Source organism: Muntiacus reevesi, chromosome 5, assembly GCF_963930625.1.
Source record: "Muntiacus reevesi chromosome 5, mMunRee1.1, whole genome shotgun sequence".
NCBI classification, from domain to species: domain Eukaryota; kingdom Metazoa; phylum Chordata; class Mammalia; order Artiodactyla; family Cervidae; genus Muntiacus; species Muntiacus reevesi.
Window position 1 is genome coordinate 125,307,658 of NC_089253.1, and position 23,206 is coordinate 125,330,863.

At 55.5% G+C, this 23,206-nt stretch overlaps 2 long non-coding RNA genes across 2 annotated transcripts; one reads left to right on the forward strand and one right to left on the reverse strand.

Moving 5' to 3' along the window:
• The first annotated feature begins 9 nt into the window (after positions 1–9).
• LOC136168665 (uncharacterized) lies at positions 10–3,474 on the forward strand. The gene is made up of 3 exons (XR_010663338.1): positions 10–823; positions 1,011–1,241; positions 2,902–3,474. It is a non-coding gene; the product is annotated as an uncharacterized lncRNA (long non-coding RNA).
• Positions 3,475–11,932: 8,458 nt separating this feature from the next.
• Positions 11,933–23,087, reverse strand: LOC136168667 (uncharacterized). Its single transcript, XR_010663339.1, has 4 exons — positions 22,986–23,087; positions 14,236–14,370; positions 14,020–14,070; positions 11,933–12,016 (listed from the first exon to the last, which is right to left on the reverse strand). It is a non-coding gene; the product is annotated as an uncharacterized lncRNA (long non-coding RNA).
• Positions 23,088–23,206: the final 119 nt, after the last annotated feature.

Below are 23,206 nucleotides of genomic sequence, written 5' to 3' on the forward strand. Positions count from 1 at the left end.
CCCGCCCTTCCGCCCGGGCCCCCTTCCTTCCTCTCTGCTCCGCGGTCTGGCGTGGGACCCGGGGGCAGAGAGGCGGGGAGACTCCAGCAGGGCCTGGCAAGTAGCTGTGCTCAGTGAAACGCCCGGGGACTCCATCCCACCTCCTGACCCTGGCCTGTCCCGCCTCCTTCTAGGTCCTGGGACGGGGAGGAGGGCAGGAGGGGGAAAGGAAAGGAGCAGCGGACCCGCAGACCGACTGGAGTGGGGGCCAGGCCACGTGGCTTCCCTGGACCGTGCCTCCTGGGAGGCCCGCGGATGTCAAGTGGCCCCAGCTTCTGGAGCCTCCGGCCCCTGAGAAAGGCAGCTGTGGGACCAAGCAGCCAGCAGCCTGAGCCCAGAGGCAGCCAGCTCCACGGAACATTCAGATTGACAATGGGGCTAGGTCCCTGGGAGGTCCCAGAACGTCCGCCTGCAACATCCGCTGTGTGCAGAGGGTCAGCAGAGTCCTGCCCAGCCCCTCCAGTCAGGCGGGTCACAGTGGCCCTGCACACAGAGCATGATAAGGGCGCGCTAGGCAGTGGACTGGCTGTGACATGGAGGAAGTTCTCAACTGATCAGAGAAAACGATTTTGATGTCTTCTTTGCCCATGAAAGGAATGAGTTGTCTGTTTTGGTGGGGAGAAGGACAGACTGTTCCAGAGGGCCACACAGGCGAGTCCTTGCCCTGTGGATGTAACGACTCAAAGGCAGAGTGCCCAGGCTCAAGTCCGTCTGCTCCTCACCAGCCGTGGGAACCTGAACGGATTCTTTGTGACCGTTTTGGTTTCTTCATCTGTAAAATGAGGTAATAACAGTTGCCATCTTGTCCAGTTGCTGGGAGGATTAAGCAAGATAATCTAGGTGGCACATGCAGAATAGCCTGGCACCACTTGGTAAACCTTAGTTATTATTTTGATCTCTCAGTCCTGCAAGCCTGCATCCAGTTTGGCACTCAGTGATGGGCTAACTGGAATCTCTCTTGCTTTTCACAGGTCCCCCTGCCTGCAAAGGGGAGCCTGTTTCACAGGATGGGCTGCTGAGCTCCCTGCCTCTGAGGCCGGGAACCAAGGATCACAACCCTGAGCCGCCCTCTAGTTCACCCTGAGGATGCCCTCAGGCCCCGCCCACACTGATCTGTTGGGAAGTTGCTGTTCCCAGGGTGTTGAATGGGGGAGAAGGCAAAAGCCGTGGTTTCCTGAGGGTGAAGTCTCTTCCCTCGTGGGGTCAGTATTTCCCTCCCACTTGGGAGTGACCGATCATACCAGTCCCCCAGCTCTGCTCCGCATGTCCTGGTGTGGACCTCCGACGGTGAAGCGCGTGGACGAGAGGAGTGGAGCAGGCCTGGGTTGCTGCGGGGCGGAGGCCCTGAGCCCAGTTGGTGGGACAGGGCCGCGCCTGAGGAGCCACAGGGGCCACGAGCACAGCCTCGTCTGGGTGGGAAGCGGGATCCCGCCCCGCCCGGGAAAGGCCTCTGCCAAGCGCCTGCTTTGTGAGCACTTTTCCTCCAAACCCCATGATGACTCAGTTGCTCTGAATCAAGCAAATGGATTTTCCTTAAATATGAAAATCAATAAGAAGCAAAAGCAAGGGCCTGGCTGCCGGGACAGGAGGCCGAGGGGGAGTGAAGTGGTGCCTGGTGGAGTGGCTGGCCGAGAAGGAGACAGTGAGATTCAGGGCCAGCACCGCCCCTCCCCCGCCCCTCCCCCACCCCAGGAGTCCTCCAGACCCTACTGACCTCCGGGAGACTCCTTAAGCCCCACAGCTGCCCTGGCCTCTTCCTCCATCCAGCTTAGAGCTGATCTGAATCAGGGCAGGAGATTGTTAACAAGAGGATTAACATCAATGTGACAAATGGGTTTTAAAAAGTCAGCCCAACAGCCTGTTGTCACCCCCTGGCCTCAGAGTGGCTTGAGAGGCACTTGCGGTCCGGCCTGATTTCCTGCGGCCCCACCCGCCTTCCTGCCCGCTGAGCCCTGAGGACTGATGCTCACTGGTGTTACGTCTGGGACCCCAGGGGTTTGCAGGGCCAGAGCGCCCACATCCCACGTGGTCCGCGAGGCCTGCTGCACCTTCTTAGGCGTGCAGGGTGATCTGCAGGACAGGGGTGGAAGCACAGTGAGTGCCTTTATTTCTTAAGCACTGGATCAACAATGTCAGAGTGAATCTCTGGCTTCCTTCTCAGAAGGACAGTGGAAAAATACTGGGCGTCAGAGGACTGAATCCACATTCAGCCAGGCCCTTGCCAGAACCTCTGTGTGCTCACCGGTGGGCAGGTGACACCGGGGGACCCCGCCCCCACCAGGGCCTGGGTGGGGGTTCAGTGAGAGAGCGGAAGGGAGAAGGTGGGTTCCACATGCCGAGCACATACAGGAGACGTGTGGGTCAGACAGAAAACACGTCTCACACCATTCCCATCACACCCCGACCTGCCTGTGTGCTCCGTGCTCAGACTGACCATCCGCTAACAAGCCCTGTCCTCTCCCACCTGAAACATGAGCTGGGGGGGGCGTTGTGCCCGTGGGTGTGGGCACGTGGGTGTGGGCGCTGTGCCCTCTGTGGCCACCCAGCCTCAGGCCCAGTATCGATGGTCTGAGCCCCCGGGGGCCCCGGGGCGCCTGGGGGAGGTGCTGCGCTCTGTCCGTCCCAGGAAGCAAGCCGAGCTGTTGTCCCGCGTCTGCCCAAAGACAGCTTCTCCAGGTGCCAGGAGGGGAGGGCCTTCTGGGCACGGATGGGCTGGGCACGGAGCCAGTACCCTCTTGGGTACCCGGCTCTGGCTGGAGCCGAGCTGAAACGGTCGTCTCAGCCCAGGCCTCTGAGCTCCGCTGGGGGCAGCTGCTGCCTTGAGCCCTTAACAGTGCTCTCATCTTTGTCTCTGTTTTACAGGTGAAGAAACTGAGATTGAGGCCTCGCCCGAGTCCTCTGGCCAGCTGGCGCTGGAGCTGAGACAAGCAGCCGGGCAGCCCGGGGCTGAACCCGCGCTCCCGGCCACGTGGGCGCAGAGCGAGGGGGCGGAGTGGCTGCGTGCGGCTGGGCTCTGTGACCCCCCGGCTGCAAACGCTTCCCCCTCTCTCTCTGCTCAAGTGGCTTTGTGGGCTGTAGCTGACATGTGAAAGCTCACCCAGTCAGCGTGCGGGCCCGTGGCTCGTGCTCTGCTGCGGAGCTGGGCAGCCGTGACCACACTGGGCTCTGGAACGCGTCCGTGCCCGGACACTTCCTCCTTCAGTTGCTCTGATGAGTCTCGACTCCCTTGTCTGTAAAATGGAAACAGCGGCGCCCGCCTCAGGCCTGTCTCAAGCATTAAGTGGGCATACCAGTGGCACATGGCAAATGTGTCAGTTATTACCGCCCTGGCTCCTTAGCATCACCTTTATACAGAGCTGCGTGGCCTGGGAGACTGTCAGGCCCCATTCTCTCCTTCAGCAGAAATGGAAACTGAGGTGCCGGGAAATCCAGCTACACACAGCTCAGGTCACGGAGCAAGCTGAGCGGCAGGGCTGGACGAGAACTCAGGTCTCTTGGGTGGCAGTTCAGCGCATCTGACCTCCTGCAAGACCCTCACCTGAGGCTCGGGGTGATGTTGCCAGCACCCCCGCGCTTTGTGGGGATCCCCTTGGCAGTGCTGGCCAGCAGGCACGGACCAGAGGAGTTTGCTGGTGCTGCAGGCAGAAGACCCAGGACTCTGGCCTTGGAACAGAGAGCGCAGCTGCAGAAAGCTGGACATGGACTCCAGGGACGTGGCCCAAGGTGGCAGCTGCGGCAGGAATGTTCGTGGTCAGGACAGAGGACTCGTGGGCTCTGAGCACCCACAGGCCGGCCAGCGTCATGGGCACAAGGCCTGTGCAGTCACACAGACCCCACACCGAGGACGATCTGTGCGCGCTTCAGTGCTTTGCTGTTGCCATCTTCAAATTCCTACAAAGTTTTTAAACACAGGATTCCACATTTTTTTCACACAAGCCCCTGTAAACTGTGTAGTCAGTTTTGGTCACGTGACAGAAAGCAGAGCCCAAGCTAGACTCTCAAGACCTCAGTAAGATACAGCGTCTCTCCACCCAGAACTCGCATAGGAGCTGGTAGCATACACAACACCACTGCAGGGTCTTGTTGCTCTGCATTGAGAGAAGTAAAATTTCCAAAACAGTTTGCACACTGTGATCCAAGTTATGTCAAAAGATGCCCCACAAAGCCGTGCATTTCTGTGAGCACTGTATTAACACCTGTATGAAAACACGCTTTCAGAGAGCTCTGGAAACTCTCCACACTGATGGCAGTGGTTCCTGCCGGAGGAGAGTCACCCAGGGGCCTGTCAGTCCTTCCCGTGTGTTTGCGTTGCTGGGGTTGTTTTTACAAGGAGAACATATCCAGCTTTAGTTACGTGATGACGAGTAAGATGGTAAGATGCCCTTAATAAATCTGTAATTATTCTTAACATATTAAGACGTGTCTTGTGGGCATTCCCTGGTGGACCAGTGGTTAGAACTCCACGGTCTCACTGCCAAGGGCCTGGTTTCAGTCCCTAGTCAGGGAACTGAGGTCCTACAGGCCACACGGTGAGGCCAGAACACAAGTGTCTTAAGAGGGAAGAGATGGAACACCCAGGTGTACGGAAGGCAGAGGAGAGAAAGATTCAGACGCAGTAGGGCTGCGGGAGGGGGCTGGACACGAGGCGGCGGAAGCTGGCTTGGGAGCCGTCCCCCACAGGGCAAGGGCTGGGCCTGGCCCCTGAGGATTTGGAGGCCGCGGGGTCCCCTCTGGTGCCAGGGGCAGCGACAGGGTGTGTTGGGTGGGGTGTGAGTTGCCCAGTGAACCTGGTGATGGTGTTGTGGAGGTGACTTTGGCTACGGTGAGCAGGGGTGGAGGCTGGGGGTAGGGGGGAATTCGCTCCCTAGGAGGAGGGGATGGGCCCCAGGGTGTGGTGCGCCAGGGGACAGGAGGGGCCAGGCCCGTCCCCGGGGAGAGACTACAAGCTCTGCAGTCGTGTGTGTGTTGGTCACTCAGTCGCGTCTGACTCTTGGCGGCCCCGTGGACTGCAGTCCACCAGGCTCCTCTGTCCTTGGAGTTCACCAGGCAAGAATTTTGGAGTGGGTTGCCTTGCCTTTCTTCAGGGGATCTTCCCGATTCAGGGATTGAACCCAGGTCTCCTGCATTGCAGGCAGATTCTTCGTTGTCTGCACCAGGGAAGCCCCATGGAGTCAAGGCTGTAGTCGGATCTCTGAGTCACCGCATCCTGATTGTGTGACATGACCGTGACTGGCGTCTGTCCCCTGAGAGACAGGGGCTCTTGACAGTACACGTGTGGCAGGGTTGTTGGGCAGATGTGATGAGATGATGTCAGTGAAACATTGGACCCAGCACCTGGCTCACACCAGGAGCCCCGAACATCCCCCTGCCCTTTAACTGCCTGCAGTTTGAGGCACGGATATGATGAGAGGTCATGTGCATATATGGAGAGACTTCTTTCCGGGACTTCCCTCCAGGAGCTGCATCCAGCCTGTGGAGGCTTGGCCAAGTTGCACTCCTCGGCCAGGGAGGAGGCAGCAGCCGCTGCAGCCAGAGGGCTGGGCAGAGACGGGAGGACGGGGCTCTGGCCTTGAGGCTGCAGGGGGGTCCCTCCTTGGGGTGCTGGGAGGAGGGTCTCTGTGAGTGCTGACCCCAGTCCCTCATATTTGTGGCGACCCGCTTCCCCCGGTCTGGGGTGGCGCATGTGCCTGCTGGCTGCGGCTGCCCCTCCCTGGTTACAGACGCGCCCTGAGGCAGCCAGGACGCCTGCCGGCCCGCACCTGCCGCCCAGGTCAGCTGCTCTACTCCAGGGAGGGCAGGCCAGCGTCCTCCTATGCAGGCGAGGCTGCCTCGAGGGGGCTGGGCCCGTGTCTGGCACAGACTGAGCCCGCATCCAGCCCTGCAACTCTCCCACGGGGGTTTCTGGTTCTCTGGGCGCCCCCACCTGGGTGTGGGGAGGCCGGGGGTCGTCCCAGAGGCAGGGGTGGGCTGGAGCAGTGGTTGGGGGAGGCAGAGGCCTCCGGAGCTGGGAGAGAGTGGGCCATGGGCTGGGGGTGGGGTGGGGGGGGGCATGTCTGCAAACAAGGGATGAGCTGGCTGCGGGGCTCGTCTGCAGAGGCCTCTGCAGGGGGTGCCAGTCGGAGGGCCCCCTTTCCAGCTGAGGGGGGCGGGGTGGGGCACAGCAGCCTCGTGAGACTCCTCGGCGAGCTGGGCCCACACCCAGCCGGGAACTCGAGGTCCCTGAGAAAACCTCAACAGGGCGTTATCTCTCTCCTCCTCCTCTCTCTCTCTCTCTCTCTCTCTCTCTCTCTCTCACACACACACACACACACACACACACACACAGCATCGCATGTGTCAATCCACGTGAAAACGTCCCAGGAGAGAGCCAGGCAGTGAATCAGTGGGGCCGCCGTCTGGATCACACACCCACCCCCACACCCACCAGGGAGGGGATCCTCGAGCTGGCGAGGTCCCTGCAGCAAGCTCCCCGTAAACCCCGACCCGCCAGGACCCACAGCCCGGGGGGGCGGTGGCCCCAGCCAGCCATGGGACGCTGCTGACCCCTGCCGGCGGCTGGGGACCGAGTGTGGGCGGCCCGGCTAGGCATCTAGGAGGGGTGGGAAGAGACAGTCCGGCTTAGGACCTGCTGGGCTTCTCGGATGAGGCCAAGGAGGAATCAGAATGAAACCTAGATGGAGCTTCTGGGAGGAGGGAGGTGGGCTGCTGGCGTGTCCTCCAGCCTCCGTGGCCTGGTCAGCTCCCAGCTGCCCAAGAAACCGTCAGCAAGATGCCACCAGCCAAGTTCAGCTACTCAACCGGAAAGAAAAGGAAACACTGAACTTTGAGAACAAGTTTCTGTGGGTCTGCTGCGTCCCTTGAACCTGGGCTGACATGGGGTGACTAACGCTGTGCTCTCTCCTCTTCTATGAGAGGGCTTCGTGTTACACTTTGGAAAACCGCTACCAAGAAAGCCGACATCTGGAGAATCTGCCTGTGGTTAGATAGTTAACAATCATTTTGTGTGCCCTAGGGATGCAGTTTCCAGAATCCTTACTGCAGTGTTCCCAGGGATCAAAGCACCAGACTCCAGTAGTTCCAACAGAATGAGGGCGGGAGCCACCAGGAGAAGTGAGGTCACACCTCCCTGACTCCCTTCTTCTACCCTGTCCCGACCCTCGCACAGACCAGGCCTCGCCCCTCGGCACAGCTAGCCTCCTCCAGGTGCACACTCCCCCACCCGCTGCCGTCACCAGCGGGTCTGCTCTGCATGTGCCGCTGGCCTGCTGGGAGGTGAGTCTCGGGTGCGCTTCCCAGCTCTCATTCTGCTTGACTGCTACGGCATCTGACATCTTAACACCATTTGTCATTTATTTATTTACAATTTTATTATGAAATATTTTAGACGTGCTAAAGGTATGGAAATAACATAGCAAGCATACCTGTTGCATTCATCACAGTTCTGCACACAAACAGAACCTATAGGATATTCATTCATTCATCATTCATTTACCTATCGCAAAGAGCCGGCTCAGGCAGTTATGACAGCTGACTTGTCCCAAGGGGGCTGGTGGCTTGCAGACCCGGGGCAGCCAACAGTTTACTTCCAGTCTGAGTCTCAAGGCCTGAGAACCAGGCGAGCTGGTGGTATAGTTCTGGTCAGAAAGCCACTAGGCTTGATGACCCAGGAGAAGCCAATGTACCAGTTTGAAGGCAGTGAGACAGGAGGGAGGCTCTCTTATGCAAGGGAGGGTCAGCCTCTTTGTTCTAGTCTAACCTTGACTGAAATGAAGAGGCCTACCAACATTAGAAAGGGTAATTTGGTTGACTCAGTCTACTAACCTAAATGCTGTTGCTGCTGCTAAGTCACTTCAGTCATATCCGACTCTGTGTGACCCCATCCCTGGGATTCTCCAGGCAAGAACACTGGAGTGGGTTGCCATTTCCTTCTCCAATGCATAAAAGTGAAAAGTGAAAGTGAAGTCACTCAGTCATGTCTGACTCTTCATGACCCCATGGACTGCAGCCTACCAGGCTCCTTCGTCCATGGGATTTTCCAGGCAAGAGTACTGGAGTGGGGTGCCATTGCCTTCTCCGAATCATTAATCTCATCCAAAAACACCCAGAGGGCCTTTCCCAGAGGGGATGCAGTTCTGTCCCCAAGGAGGGAAGTGATTAAGTCTCCTTGCTTCCACTTCTGGGGGCATAGGTTGATCCCTGGTTAGGGAACTAAGCTGTTGCATGCTGGGAGGTATGGCCAAAAAGTGATGTGAATTATTGAAAACAAAAGCATCCAGAATAATTTTGGCCAAGTACCTGGGCCCAATCACATCCACACGTAAATTCTGACCACCACAACCGTAAACATTGCATCCAGTGTAAGAAGCAATTCAAGAACAGCTTAAGCGCCCCCAGCACTGCCGGTTGCCCTTCTCTCTTCCCACAGAGGGCCGCCAGCCTGCACTGTGCCTCTTTACACTTCTACCCCAGTATGCACTATACACACATAGACTATTTTAACTCTGTCTGGATGAGTCATGGATGTTTCCAGAACTCACCTGGCTCTCCTGGACTGACCAGATCAGGTGTGACTAGGAAACCAGCAGAGATTTTTATTGTTATTTTACATCTGACTCTGTTCTTCCCTGTTTTTTTTCTTTTCTTCTTTCCTTTATTCACTTAACTCTGATAGGATACTAACCCAGGCGTCGGGCACGCAGAATTTGATCAAGACACAGTTCTGTCCCCAAAGAGGGCCGCTCCTGCTCTATGTGACACCTGCAGGGGGCTTCCGAGTGATCGCGGGTCTCACCTCTCTCCACGCGTGTGCTGCTTGCTTCCTGCTCTGAGCCCACTGCTCACAGGGCCCCGGCAGGGCCAAGGCTCTGGCCCTTCTCAGCCACTGGCTGCGGCGACACCACCCAGTTCTTCCCTCTGAGAGTCCATCTTGGCAGAATCTCACCTGGCAGATCCCCCCAAAGGCCACTACTGCCTCGCCTTGGTGGACAGCTGGGCATGGTCATGGCCCCCGGGGAGCGCAGCTTGCATCGGTCCTTTTCGGAGGCTCCTCTGCAATGAAATGTTTTGGCCATTCTTAGTGAAGATGGCTCAGTGGATACTTTTTTCTTTCTTAAGAGCTGTCTTTTTAAACAGTTTTTATTTATCTACTTATGGATGCGCTGGGTCTTCACACTCTTTGAGGCGCGTCCAGCGTCTCGTGGCGCTGGCTTGCCTTGTGGATCCTGTCCTCCAGGAGCGTGGGCTTCAGGCTTCCGTGGTTGCACTTCCAGGCTTTGAGCACAGGCTCAGTCGATAGGGCGCTCAGGCTTAGCTGCCCTGCAGCATGTGGAATCTTCCCAGACCAGAGGTCGAGCCCGTGTCTCCTGCATCCGTGGGCGGATTCTTAACCATTGAGCCACCAGGAAAATCCTCAGTGGATACCTCTAAACCCTCATGTTTCCTCTTAGCAACACCCCATGTGTAAAAACTGATTTCTTCCCCAGGAAATGCGTCCCTGAAGGCAGTTACTGAAGGGACCCACCTGGAGTAACCTTCCTGCCTCTGGAAATGGTCTTTTCCCGAAAGACCTGCAACAGTATTTCTCAGCCCCCCAACGTGCTCTTCTAGAACCTCCCATGTGCACAGAAAGGGGGCGTAGTCTGTGTCTGCTTTCCCTGAAGCTGGCCGGGGCTCCATGACCCCAGCAGAGCTCAGGGAGGTCCAGCTCTGCGCCTTCTGGGCTGGTTTGCCAAAGACCAGGCATTCCCTCCTGGCGCGCCTGCCCTCGCAGCCTAGCCCAGGGATCTTGCACGTGGGGTTCCTGCTAACAGTCCCAGCTGCCAGCCGCCAGCCCTGTGGGCAAGGAAGTCCTGTGACAACTGTGGCCAGCCATCATCACTAGACAGCTCTGGTGGTCTCCAGCTGAGCCCATAACCCCAGAAAAATGGAGTGAGAAACCTGGAGAAAAGATGAGTGACTGCTGTGGGTCTAAGCCACTGGGCTTGGGGTGACTCCTGCAGCCATGGGTAGGCGGGAGTCCAGTGTTTCGACGTGGCCCTCCAGAGACCCTGGTGCTCTGCGCTGCCGCTCTGCACCCACCCCTCCCGGGAAGCCCGGCTTGGCGCGGTGGGCACTGCGGGGAGGATGGGGGCCCTGGGCCGAACAAGCTTTCGCTACTCCAAAGGCCTTACTCTCCGACCAGGGGCCCAGAGCTTTGGGCTTCTCTGCTGAGAACCCAGGATGTCTCAAGTGAGAGTCAAAGGAATTTAAGTATCAAACAATCCCGGTGAAAAAAGGATGAAGCGCTGAGACCCCGGTGCCCCTGAGGGTGTGATTCACAAGCTCACCAGCAGGGAGCAGCCGTGCTCACAGTTCTTGTGCAAATAGAAACTTTTCGGTGCTGGATTCCTAAAACATAAAAAACCTAAACGGAAAAGAAGTAAAGCCAAGCACATCTCCAAGCAAGGCGTCTGTGAGTTACAAAGGAGACCGAGCCACCGCCTACCTTTGCGGCTGTGCAGCCGAGTAAACGCTCTCTTTGGATCTGATCCTTTCTTGCGCCTCTCAGCCTCACTGATCAACCCCGGTGGACCAGGGCTCTTTCCTAAACCGGGTTGTTCTCAATCTACTCACCGCTCATCCCTCTGCGGGCTGGCCAGGCGACCAGAAATGCTTGGAGGGTCTTGGACAGGAGAACCGGGAAAAAAGTATTAAAGCAAGAGGGGACTAGAGGGGCTAGGAGCAGAGGAGGCGGGAGGGTGCCCTCCAGGCCTCCTGCTCCCCCCGCTGCGGTCCGGCCCCCTCTCCCCTCTTCGCCCCCCATTCCCCGCCCACAGTGGCGGTGAGCCCTGCCCCTGGGTGAACGCAGGAGGGGAAGTGGCCTCATGGGGCGTTCGGGTGGGGGCAGGAAAGGAGAAGAGGTCACTTAAAAGTCATTCCTCCAGTTTCACAACACCCCTGAGCAGCAGCCTGAGGCCTCTGAGTCCCGTTCCAAGCTCCCTGGAATATTCACGTGGTTCACCATGTAAGGTGCTTGAAGAAGGAAACACATTTCCCCGTCGAAGCCCCTGTAGGGCCCTTGTTCCTCTCCAGGTAGATGTCCCCCTATCTTGCTTCCAAGCATTTTCTCCTCCTGACATTTCCGCATGAACTTTCTTGCCCTTTCTTTTGCCATTTGGCCGTCAGGCTCATTTCTTTGCGGATCCTGAGGGGCTCTGGGGTTCCCCCTCAGGAAACATGAAGACAAGGACTGACGGCCCAGGTCAGGAATGTGGGCCCATCCGTCAGCCCTCTGCCACAGCCTCAGCGCGGCAGAGCCGGGTCCAGGTGGATCTGGGGAGACCCTGGTGGATCCTGGGAGATCCAGGAGGATCCAGGTGGATCTGGGGAGATCCAGGGCTGGGAAGAACCTCAGAGCTGCCCCTAAGCCCCACACAGAGCCCGTCACAGCCCAGGGTCCTCAGAGGCCCACAGGACACACTTTCCAAGAGATGATTTCTCTTATCGTAAATCATTCTCAACAATATCTCTTAATTAAAACAAACACAGGTATTTGTGAAGGAGAAAGCAAATTTTAAACAACTTTTTACCATAAAACCGAAGCCCTCAGGGCCCTGGGGTGGCCAATCCCCCCCATGTTCTGGGCGCCCAGGATGGGCACATCCCTCTATGCTGGCAGGACCACCGGGTGGGAGCCTTTGATGGCTCAGAGCTGGTCCCAGTCTTCACCTCACACACGAGGAAAACCAGGGCCTGGATCGCAGCCACATGGTCACTGAGTTGATTACTGCCCGTGGTCACTTACATGCCAAGGAGGGGGTGAATATAGTCCCACAACCTTCAGGCCCTGGGGAGACCAGTGGGGAAGCCACTGGAAAGGGCCCGAGGGGCACTGGGGCAGTCAGTGTTGACGTCAGTCATGCTGTTTTGTTGGGTTGTAACTGACACACAGCTCGGGGTTGGGATAAGGTGTGCAGCGTCGCGATCTGACTCACACATCCTGGAATAATGATCACAGTGGCTTGGTGAGCCTCCATCACCTCACACAGATACAGCATTGAAGAAATGTAAAGAACGTTTTCCTTGTGATGAGAACTCTTAGGGTTTACCTTACCAACTTTCATATGTACCGTGCAGCAGTGTTAATTACCATGCTGCACATTTCATCCCTACTACCTATTATCTTTGAAGGAGTCTTTTGGACCTAGAAAAGAAAACAACAGTCTCAAAGGCCCTTGCCGAATTGTCTAACTTCGGAGAAAACAAAACAGAACTTTAGTTCCGCCCTGATGCTCCAGACAGGTTGCATCTATTTGGGACTTATCACGCCCTGTCCAGAAACCTTCCACCCCCACACCTGCCCAGAAGACTTATCGCCCGCCACCAGACTACAAATGCCATCTCAACTAAAGAATACCCAAAACATCCCGCCTGATGTTATAAATACCCTCCTATAAATATGGAGCCCCCCGATCCCTCTCAGCGCTCAGCCTGGTTGTTAGGCCGACTGCCGCCCCTCCTTGCCTGAATAAAGGTAACCTATTTCTGTTGAGGTCGTCGTTCCTCTTCTGCCTCAGCCTGAACTATACCTTACGTTCTTGGTGCACTCGCCTCACTCTCTCTCTCCCTCCCTCTCATTGTTTTCCCTTTTCCTGGAGTCTGGGAGCGCAAACATCCCCCAAGCTCACTTTTCTTCCAGGGTTCTTAAATTCCCCTCAGGGACGCCTAATGCCTTTGTGAGCGGTGCAAGCCTTGTGCTAAGGCTTTACTGATGATTTGCGTACCCCCAGGTCTCGGCTTTACCCCCTTTTCTCTCTCTGACGACCTCCAGAATAGGGACCTCTTGCCATTCAACCGCTCTACATGCAACACTCCACTCAAGCCGCCCCGAGATTAAGGTGAGATCCGATCTGGATGGAGTTCTAGAGGCACTCTAGAGCTCCTAGAGTCCTCTCCCGGTCCCGGGGAACCCCGGCCCAGGGCCACTCAGTAGGCGACGGTGGGGGACGCTCCACCTCGACACAGAGCTCTCTTCTCATAACTCCTATTGCGACTATGGGTGACGACTCCAGTTCCCAATAGGAGCCTCTGCTTGCCTTTCAATTATGGGGTCTGGCCAATCTGTCCCAAAAGATTCCCCTCTGGCCTGTGTTCTCAAAAATCTCAAACCACTCTCACTCACTGAACTCAAAGCTAACCGCTTAAAGCAACTCTGTACACAGATTTGGCCTCAATACCAATTAGACAATCAAGACCGTTGGCCTGAAGTCAGCACATTTGACTTTAACATTCTTCAAAATCTCACCGACTTTCTGAAACGGAATGGCAAGCGGTTGGAGATCCCATATGCCCAAGCCTTTTGGGCCCTTTGAAGCAGGCCCTCCCTATGCCAGGCCTGCTCCACCCACGAGGTCCTTCTATGCACCTTGCCTCCCAAGCAAAAGGGCTCCTCTTCCTCAACTAACCACAGACTGCAACCTTCCGCACCCCCGGAGTTTGACCCCGTGGACGAATCCCCCTCCCTACCCACCACCCCGCCAACCCTCTCCTTCCGCTTCATCCAACTCACCTACTGGCCCTGAAACCTCTCCTGACTCCCCCTAGGCCCGCTACCCCATCTCCCCGACTCCCCCCTCCCCTTCCCCACCTGCCACACGGTCGCGTACCCAGCACATGTTTCCCCTGAGAGAGGTGGCAGGACCAGAGGGCCCCACCCGAGTCCATGTGCCATTTTCATTGTCAGATATGAGCCAGATAGAAGAAGAGTTAGGATCATTTTCTGAAAATCCTACCAGATACAGAAAAGAATTCCTGAGACTCTCCCAGGCCTATAACCTCACATGGAGTGACGTATATTATATCCTAAATGCCACACTCACCCCAGATGAAAAAGACCATATCTGGCAAGCGGCAAGAGCCCATGCTTATCATTTACATAACCAAGACTGGGACAGCCCAGTTGCTGATGAGGCGGTGCCTCAGTTAGATCCCCACTGGACTTACCAGCTCGGTGACCCAGGTATCAGGAGACTCAATCATATGATCACCTGCATTCTAGAAGAAATGCAGAAAAATACTCATATCCATGTCAATTATGATAGAGTCAGGGAAGTCACCCAAGGGGCAGACGAAAATCCAGCCTTATTCTTGGCACACCTCACAGAGGCAGTCCAAAACTATACCAACCTAGATATCACTACGCCTGCTGGGTTACTGTACCTTCATGTTCAGTTCATCAGCCAATCTGCCCTGACATCAGACACAAGCTTCGTCAACTGGAAAAGGGCCCTGAGAGCCCCCGGAGAGACCTTCTAGAAGTAGCCTTCAAGGTGTTCAATAATAGAGAGGAGGAGGCTAAGAGAGAAAAAGAACATGAGAGAAAAGCTAAATATGCCTTTTTGGCAGCAGCAATTAAGGGAAGAGATCAGCCTGGCCCAAGTCATCCCAGAACGGGGCTTAAGACCCACCCCCACCCCCCGGGCCCTGCTTCCAACACAACCAGTCAGGACGCTGGGCAAAGGCATGCCCAAACCCGTGGCCCCCCCCAAAGCATGCCCAACCTGTGGTCACTGGGGACACTGGAAGATGGACTGTCCCTAGGGACGCCCTGGCACCCCTGGGGAGGTCCCCACCTCCCAGACCTGGAGAGTGGAATGTCCACAGGGGTGCCCAGGTGCCTCTGGCCACCCACTTCTCCCCAGAACCCCAGCCCAACTCTACAAGAGTTGTTTCAATGACGGGGCCGGGGTTCCAGCCCCCTGGCCCGTGTCCTGAACATGAGCTCGGAACTTAGGGTAGACGGGGTAGTGGCCGGGAAAAGACCTCTTTTATGGTAGACACTGGAGCCACTTTCTCTCTCTTAACTTCCTACTCTGGCCCAACTCAAGACTCAGAACTCACAATCCAGGGGGTCTCTGGAGCTCCCCTAAGGCCAAAAATCAGCCCAAATTACTCCGTCAATTTGGAAAATCAACCCTTATACACTCATTCCTCATAATGCCTCAGTGCCCGATGGCACTCCTAGGGAGAGATTTGTTATCCAAATTGGGGGTCTTTATTACCATACCCCGCCTCGATACAGTCTCTAGATTCTGCATGCAAATGGCACCTGGACAGTCCCTATCCCTCACCCCTGACCTTCCCTTGGATCTACCTGCCTTAGACCCCCAAGTCTGGGACACTGATCACCCATCAATAGCCAAACATCATCCCCCAGTCCACATTATCCTAAAAGACCCCTCGACTATAATCACGCAACAGCAGTATTCTCTCACCCCGGAGGCCCACAAGGACTTAAGCCTATCATAGACCGTTTTCTTCAAGCCTCTATCCTAATTCCTACCCATTCACCACACAACACCCCTATTCTGGCAGTAAGAAAGGGGCCAGACTCTTGGAGACTGGTCCAGGACCTGAGAAAAATCAGTGAGGCTATTATGCCGACACTCCCAGAGGTCCCTAACCCTTACACCCTTCTGTCTGCCATACCCCCGACTGCAGCCCACTTCACAGCATTAGATCTCAAAAACGCTTTCTTCACCATCCCCTCCACCCCTCTCCCAACCTCTTTTCACCTTCACCTGGCAAGACCCTGAGACTCACGTTTCCCAACAGCTAACATGGACAGTTCTCCCCCAGGGGTTTAGAGACAGTCCCCACCTTTTTGGACAGGCTTTACAAAAAGACCTACAGACTCTCAAACTAGCCCCGAGTCATCTCCTCCAACACGTAGATGACCTCCTCCTTTGTAGCTCAACACGAAAACTCTGCCTCCAACGTACCGCCAAACTCCTTGGGGCCCTGGGATCCTGGGGTTATCGGGTATCCCAATCTAAGGCTCAAATAGCCCAGACAAACGTCACCTACCTGGGGCTCTCCATATCTCATCAACAAAGAACTATTCCCCCAGGTAGAATCCAGGCCTTAATTAACTGTCCACTTCCAAAAACGAAAAGGGAACTCCTGTCTATCCTCGGCCTCCTAAATTTTTTCCGTATCTGGATCCCCAACTTCTCCCTCATTGCAAAGCCGCTCTATGAGGCAACTAAAGGATGTCTGGATGAGCCCCTCTTTAATCCTTCCTCGCTGGCCAGTCCTCTTTGCCAGCTCACCCAGAGCCTCCTGCGGGTGCCAACTCTGCACCTGCCAGATCACACCAGACCATTCTTTCTCTTTGCACATTCCAACCAAGGACAGGCCCTGGGGCTTCTATGTCAGCGGGCTGGAGACACCTGGGCTCCCATAGCCTATCTATCAAAACAGCTGGACATGGTGACCAAGGGGTGGCCTCCCTGCATACAGGCCATGGCTGCTATCACAGCCCTCGTACCCGAAGCAAATAAACTCTCTAGACATGCCCCTTTAACGATCTGTTCTCCACACACCTTCCGAGACTTGCTGTCACATTGGGCTTTCCTCTCCCTTCCCTCTTCCAGGGTACAGGTCCTACAAGCCTTTCTCCTCGACCCTCAGCTCTCATTCTCCCCCTGCTCTCCCCTTAACCCCACCAGCTTATTACCCATGTCCTCTACAACAGACTCCCTCCTACATAGCTGCAGCCTAACAGAAGATCTTACCCAAAACCCCTTCCAACATTTAACAGATCAGCCCATCCTAGACCCAGACGCCCCACACTGGTTCGTTGATGGCAGCTCTCAAAAATCCCCACCGTTTGCTGCAGGATATGCCATCATCCAGGGGGACCTTCGTCACAATCACGGAACCCAGAAAATTGAAGCTTCACCGCTGCCACCTCACACCACCTCCCAACAGGCAGAATTGATAGCTCTCACCAGAGCTTTAACTCTGGCTAAAAATCTAAGGGTTAACATCCACACAGACTCCAAATATGCCTATAATATACTTCACTCAAACATCCTAATATGGAGAGAAAGAGGTTTCCTAACCCAAAAGGGATCCCCCATTATTAATTCATACCTGATCCACAAACTTCTAGAGGCAGCACTCTTAGCAAACAAAGCCGCCACCCTCCACTGCAGGGGACATCGAAAGGGAAGCCTCATATCAGCCTACAGCAATGCTGCCGACCAGAAGGCAAAGGAGACAGCACTGTCCCATCCTTCCCTCCAGTGCCCTGCCATCTTAGCTCTGACTCCACCCGACCCTCCCACCACCAGAGAAATCCTCTCTTATCTACACTCACTTTTTCATCCCTCATCCAAGACACTCCAACAGTTCCTCCGTAACCACTTCCCCATATCCAATGCTGACCAACAATATTTAGATAACCTTACCCGCTCCTCTCAAACATGTCAACGTACTAACCCCAATTCCAACCTTAAACCGACATCCTTTCCAACCCATCAAATGCGAGGCAGCCTCCAAGCACAAGATTGGCAGATAGACTTCACTCATACGCCCCGGGTCCAGAGAGTCAGATACCTCCTGGTCCTTGTGGACACCTTTTTGGGATGGGTAGAAGCATTTCCCACTACAAACAAAAGAGCCCACACAATGGCCCAAATCCTCCTCACAGAAATTATCCCCAGGTTTGGGCTGCCTTCATCCCTACAGTCTGATAATGGCCCAGAATTTACATCCAAGGTCACCCAACAACTTGTCCAATTCTTACAGATACCCTGGAAATTTCACATTCCATACCGTCCCCAGTCTTCAGGAAAGGTAGAAAGGATGAATAGAACAATCAAAGAAACCCTTACCAAATTAACCCTCGAGGTACATGTGGATTGGACTAAACTTTTACCAATTGTTCTCAGAATACGGGCTTTGCCCAGAAAGCCCCTGGGGCTGAGCCCCTTTGAGGTGATGTATGGCAGGCCCAAGCTCCCTCCTGGACTCCCCCCTGAACCTCCTCCCATACCAAGCTTCCTACACTCCCCTCTGCTGGCGCAACTCCGCAATGCCCTCTGGAGATACGTCAACCACAATCTGCCTGCCCCTGACCCCCAAGCCTCCCTGCCCCCTTTACAAACTGGGGACATGGTCTATCTGTCTGATAATCCCCAGGGTGACCTAACCCCACAGTGGCAGGGACCATTCAAAGTCATCCTCCTTGCCCCAACTGCAGCTAAACTCGAGAAGGTCGCCTCCTGGGTACACCTCTCTCGTCTAAAACGGGTCACCTCCAATCCTGCGCTGCCCTCCTTAAATGACACCTATCAGGTCTCCCGCACAGCACCCACCTCCTTGAAATTCACCCGGCGACAACCCCTGTCAACCATCGGAGAGGACACTGAATGACCCGGACTCTCTCCAACCTACAACTGTTCCTGACCCAACTACTACAAGACCTCTGGATCAGCGCCCCAACAGGAACTTCCTTCAAAGACCTGACTGCACTGGTGTCTCAACTGTGGCTCCAGGGAACCTTCTACAACCTGACTCCAGACGAAATTGATTTCTTTACTCTCATTCTCTACATCATTCTACATCCTAATGAGCACTGTTCCTCCTCAGATTCAAACCACCACCAACTTGGGGCCTTCTGCCCCTCGCCCTGACTGGCCTTTCCCTGTCTCTCTAACCATAACTGCACTCCTAATCTTAATCCTTGCTGTAGGCCTAGTAACTGTCTCCCCTCAGGACTGGCCACCTATCCTCCGTCTTTCCGTGGGTATCGCCTACATTGCTAGCTGGGTTCTACTCCTAGGGTGCTATTTCCTCTGTACTGTCTAACTAACAGCCCCATGACTCCCCTGCTCCTTATCCCTGCTGCACTCCCCAGCCTCCTGGCTACTCCCTGCCCCTGCTCAGACATTTATTCCTACGTACATTCCTCATGTTACAATACAGCTCCAAAACCATGCACCATGACATGAACCTCGGGGGCGGGAAGTCCAAATCCCTACTCACTGTCAAAGTACAAAAGAGAGGGAGTTTCATGAGTACCTGCCATAAGCCAAATGGAAGAAACATATGTTTCTATCCCATTACCCACTGGGGGTACTCAGACGGGGGTGGGGTACTAGATCAAAATCGGGAAAAGAAACAAGAACAAGTCACAAAGAACATAATTTCCCGGTTACAGTTGACCCCTGAGCCTTACAAACACCTAGACCTCCTTTCCCAATTACGGCCTCTCCTAAAACCTACCTCTGGCAACCAATACCTTACCCGCCTTCTCAACTCTTCCTTCCAATTCTTCCAGTACACACAGCACACATCCCAGTGCTGGATATGCATGTCACTGTCTCCCTCACCGCACATAGCAATTCCTTCACTCTCAACCTGGCTGTTACAGGGCAACTATACCTCCCCCTCCCAACAGAAAACTACACAACTCATTGGGCCAGCCTCTGACAACATCCTACTCTCAACCTCTTCAAACCTAACCTGTATCAACTACTCTAGTCCCAACTGCACTGGTCTGACAAACTCCACTCCCTCCTTCTGTTCCACTTGGGTTCTCTGGAACAGCACAAATAAATGCACCAATCCGGGAATCTTCAATCTCTGTGGGACCTATGCATATTCATGTCTCCCCTTGGACCCCCCTGGGCCCTGCATCTTGGTCTTCCTGACTTGGGGCCTAACATTCCTCAAAGGAGAAGAGGTAGAACAAATGGTCTTCCCCCAAGGGGAACTTCCCCACAGAAAAAGGTGAGCTATCATAGCCCCCTTCCTGATTGGGGCTGGCATAGCAGCAGCCCTAGGCACTGGGATTGGAGGCCTCTTGACCTCTGCCCATTTCTACTACAAGCTGTCCCAGAACTTAATGAAGACATGGAGCAGGTAGTGGAGTCCTTCGTTTCAATCCAAAGACAAATTAACTCATCAGCTTCTGTGGCCCTAGACCTTCTCACTGCAGAAAAGGAGGAACCTGCCTTTTCCTAGGAGAGGACTGCTGCTCTTTTGTTAATGAAACAGGCATAGTCCAGGGCAGAGTCAAAAAACTTAGAGACAGAATTGAACGCCGCAGGAAAGAGTTACAAAACCTTTACACTCCCCAAAACCTGTTCCAACAGATCCTCCCTTGGTTGCTCCCTTTCTGGGACCATTGGTACTTATTCTATTCCTCTTATGTGGACCCTGTCTTCAATCTCTTTCAAAGGTTTCTCCAAGAACGGATTGGGGCTATCTCTCGAGATCAGGTCAAGACCATTCTTCTTGAGAGCCTCACCCCAAGCTCAGAAAAAGGAGATCTTGGGCCCTAGGATGATCCTCCATTCCAGACCCCAAACCGTCACCCCTATCCAGCAGGAAGTAGCCAGAGAGATACGGTGCCCTTTTCCCCATTTTTTTTTATGATTTCAGGGTCTGGAATGAAGGAGTCTTTTGGGCCTAGAAAAGAAAACAACAGTCTCAAAGGCCCTTGCTGAATCATTTAACTTCAGAGAAAACAAAATAGAACTTTAGTTCCACCCTGATGCTCCAGGCCGGTTGCATCTATCTGGGACTTATCGCCTCCTGCAGAAACCTTCCACCCCCTACACCTGCCCAGAAGACTTATCATCCCCTACCAGACTACAAATGCCATCTCAACTAAAGAATACCGAAAACATCCCGCCTGATTAACGTTTCCCTTATCACTTCCACAAACCTCCCTATAAATATGGAGCCTCCCTGATCCCTCCCAGCACTCAGCCTGGTCGTTAGGCCGACTGTCGCTCCTCCTTGCCTGAATAAAGGTAACCTACCTTGAGGCCCTCTTTCCTTTTCTGCCTCAGCCTGAACTATACCTTACAATCTTATCACTGGAAGTTTATACCTTCTGATTGCCTTCATCCAATTCTCCCTGCCTCTTGTAAGCATGAATCTGATCTCAGTTTTTTTTTTAATATTCATTTATTTATTTCAGGTCTTCATTCGGGGCAAACGAGATCTTTGGTTGCAACCTGTGGCGTGTGGGGTCTAGTTCCCCTACCAGGGACTGAACCTGGGACCTCAGCAGTGACGGTTAGGAGCCCTAACCACTGGACCACCAGGGAAGTCCCAATATCATTATTTTAAATCCTTGATGACGGATCTGAGACTCACAATACGGGTTCAGCCCTGGCTCCCTTGGAGCGTCAGAGCCCCGGTCATCTGCGGGTCTTGCTGTCTCAGGGCCCGCTTGGCTGTGCAGTGGCTGTGCCTGCCCTGGGCGTGTGGTCATCGTGTGCGTCTGCCTCTGTCCTCCTCGCCCCCTCGCCCCCCATGTGCCCGTGCAGCTCCTGGCAGACGCTCAGCCCTGCAAAGATTCACTTTCTCAGTGACCCTATGGTCTCCCCCCAGAGAAGGGTTACCTGTGCTGGGTCACTGCGTGGCCTGGGGCCATCCTGCTGCCTCAGCTCCCTGTGAAGCAGCACCGGCTCCCTGCTCTCAGCAGCTCTCCCGGGGGCAGGACTCGGCACACAGTCCCCCATTTACGAGGTTCTCTAAGAGCCTGCAGGAGAATCCAGGTGTGCTGGCCTTTCCCCAGACCTGCCCTAAGACCACTTCCCAGCACACGTTAACTGTCCTCACTTGGGAAGTCTTCCAGCAGCTTCCCCACCCAGGCAGGACAAACCCAGACCAAAGAAGGAAAGGCCCTTCTGTACAACTCCATGGGATGGGGCAGCCGAAGGGAGGCACGATGCTCCCGGGAGACGGGCACGTCTGGGCAGTGGGCCACGGGTTCTGATGCTGCTGCTCTGCAGGGCAACATGCCTGTTGCGTTGCGCGCTCGGTGTGGGGTGACCAGCAGTCCCCCTGGGTTTTCCTCCTACATTGAGGTTGGGTCAGATGAGAAGGGCCTGATCTGCAAGAAATCCCGGTGGGGTCAGTGCTCCCAATCTTGGGAGGGCCCTGTTTGTACGGAGGGCCTGGCCCAGGGAAAGATGTTCTTAGGGTAGAAAGTAAGAAAAGCTTAGACAAATCTTTCATTTTCTGAACTGTAAGATTCCTGACTTTATTCCTGGAAGAGTTGATTCAGCTGCCTGGGGCTTTAAAGGACGGCTGTGAGTGTTGAGGTTCTGACCCTGGTCCAGCAGCATCTGTATCCTCAGGTGACCTCGGGGAGGGGCCTGCCCCCAGTGCACTGCCCTGAGCAGAGGGGGCGTCCTTCTCCCAGAGACGCAGCAGCCAAGAGGGCAGCAGGGAGGGGCACACGGCGCCCACCCCGTGGACACAGCCACAGTGCAGTGGGCACCCGAGTGTGCCACGTGCCTGCTCAGGCTGCAGTCAGCGCCAACTGTGCCATCCAGTCTGGAGGGTCAGAGGGCGTTCCCTTTTGACTTAGAAACGTGGTGAACGAGCTACAACAACTACAAACAAAAAGAAAGTGCTCTGTCTTTGGAGGTGCCCCAGGCCCTGGGCACACGAGCGCCTCAGATTTCCATGACCCTCTGAGTCCAGATCCACAAGCCTCAAGGGCAGTGAGCCTTGGGACCCAGAGGCTGGCAGGATCGTCGGGAACAGGATGGCACCTTCCTTGAAAGCCTGGTGCTCTCTGCTCCCCATCAAGATCCTCCGGCCAGGGGCCTGGGTACTCCTTGCTCCTTCCCCGTCCAGGCCACTGGGTTTCTGGGCTGTTCCTGCACCCAGGGAAGAGCTGGGCGCCCCTGTGCCCTCTGAGATGCCCGCAGCGGGCGCCCTGGGTGGCCCAGTCACCAGCAGCTACCCCAAGGCAGCTTTCCGAGGCCCGGAGAAAAGCCCAGCGTCACACCCACTTCTCAGAGCTGCTGTTTGGGGGGCGGAGGGGGCTCCTCGACTGGGGAAGGCCGAGGGGACAGAGCTGTTGGAGGCGGGGTGACCGTCATAGAAGGGCACTACTGAAGGCGTGCTAAGCCTATAGGATCTCCCCTGCCCGTCATAAGCCCACTTCCCTGTGGATTATACTCCCTTCACAGACGGGGACCAAGGCCTAGGAGCGGACTGTCCAAGCCTGGGGACCAGCGGGTATGCGGAAGGGGCGGGATCAATCCTCCGGGTAGGGGGTTGCCCTAACCGGGGCGCGGCGCCCCCTCCCCGCGTCCCTGACATCCTGCCCCCAGGACAAGCACGACGACCCCCCTTCTCCCGTGGCACACGTTTATCTGGGCTCCTGGCTCGTGGATCACGGGTCACGTGCATCTCCACCCTCGTCCGCGGCCGGGACCGCTGAGAAGTTCCGGGCACAGCGAGTCGCTGCTTCCTCTGCGGCGGGGCGCACAGGGGCTTCCCGGAGCGCAGCCGGCGCGGCCCGGCCCTGGGGGCGGCCCTGCGCCGTGACATCAGCCTGGGGCGGTGACATCGGCGCCGGCCTAGTGCG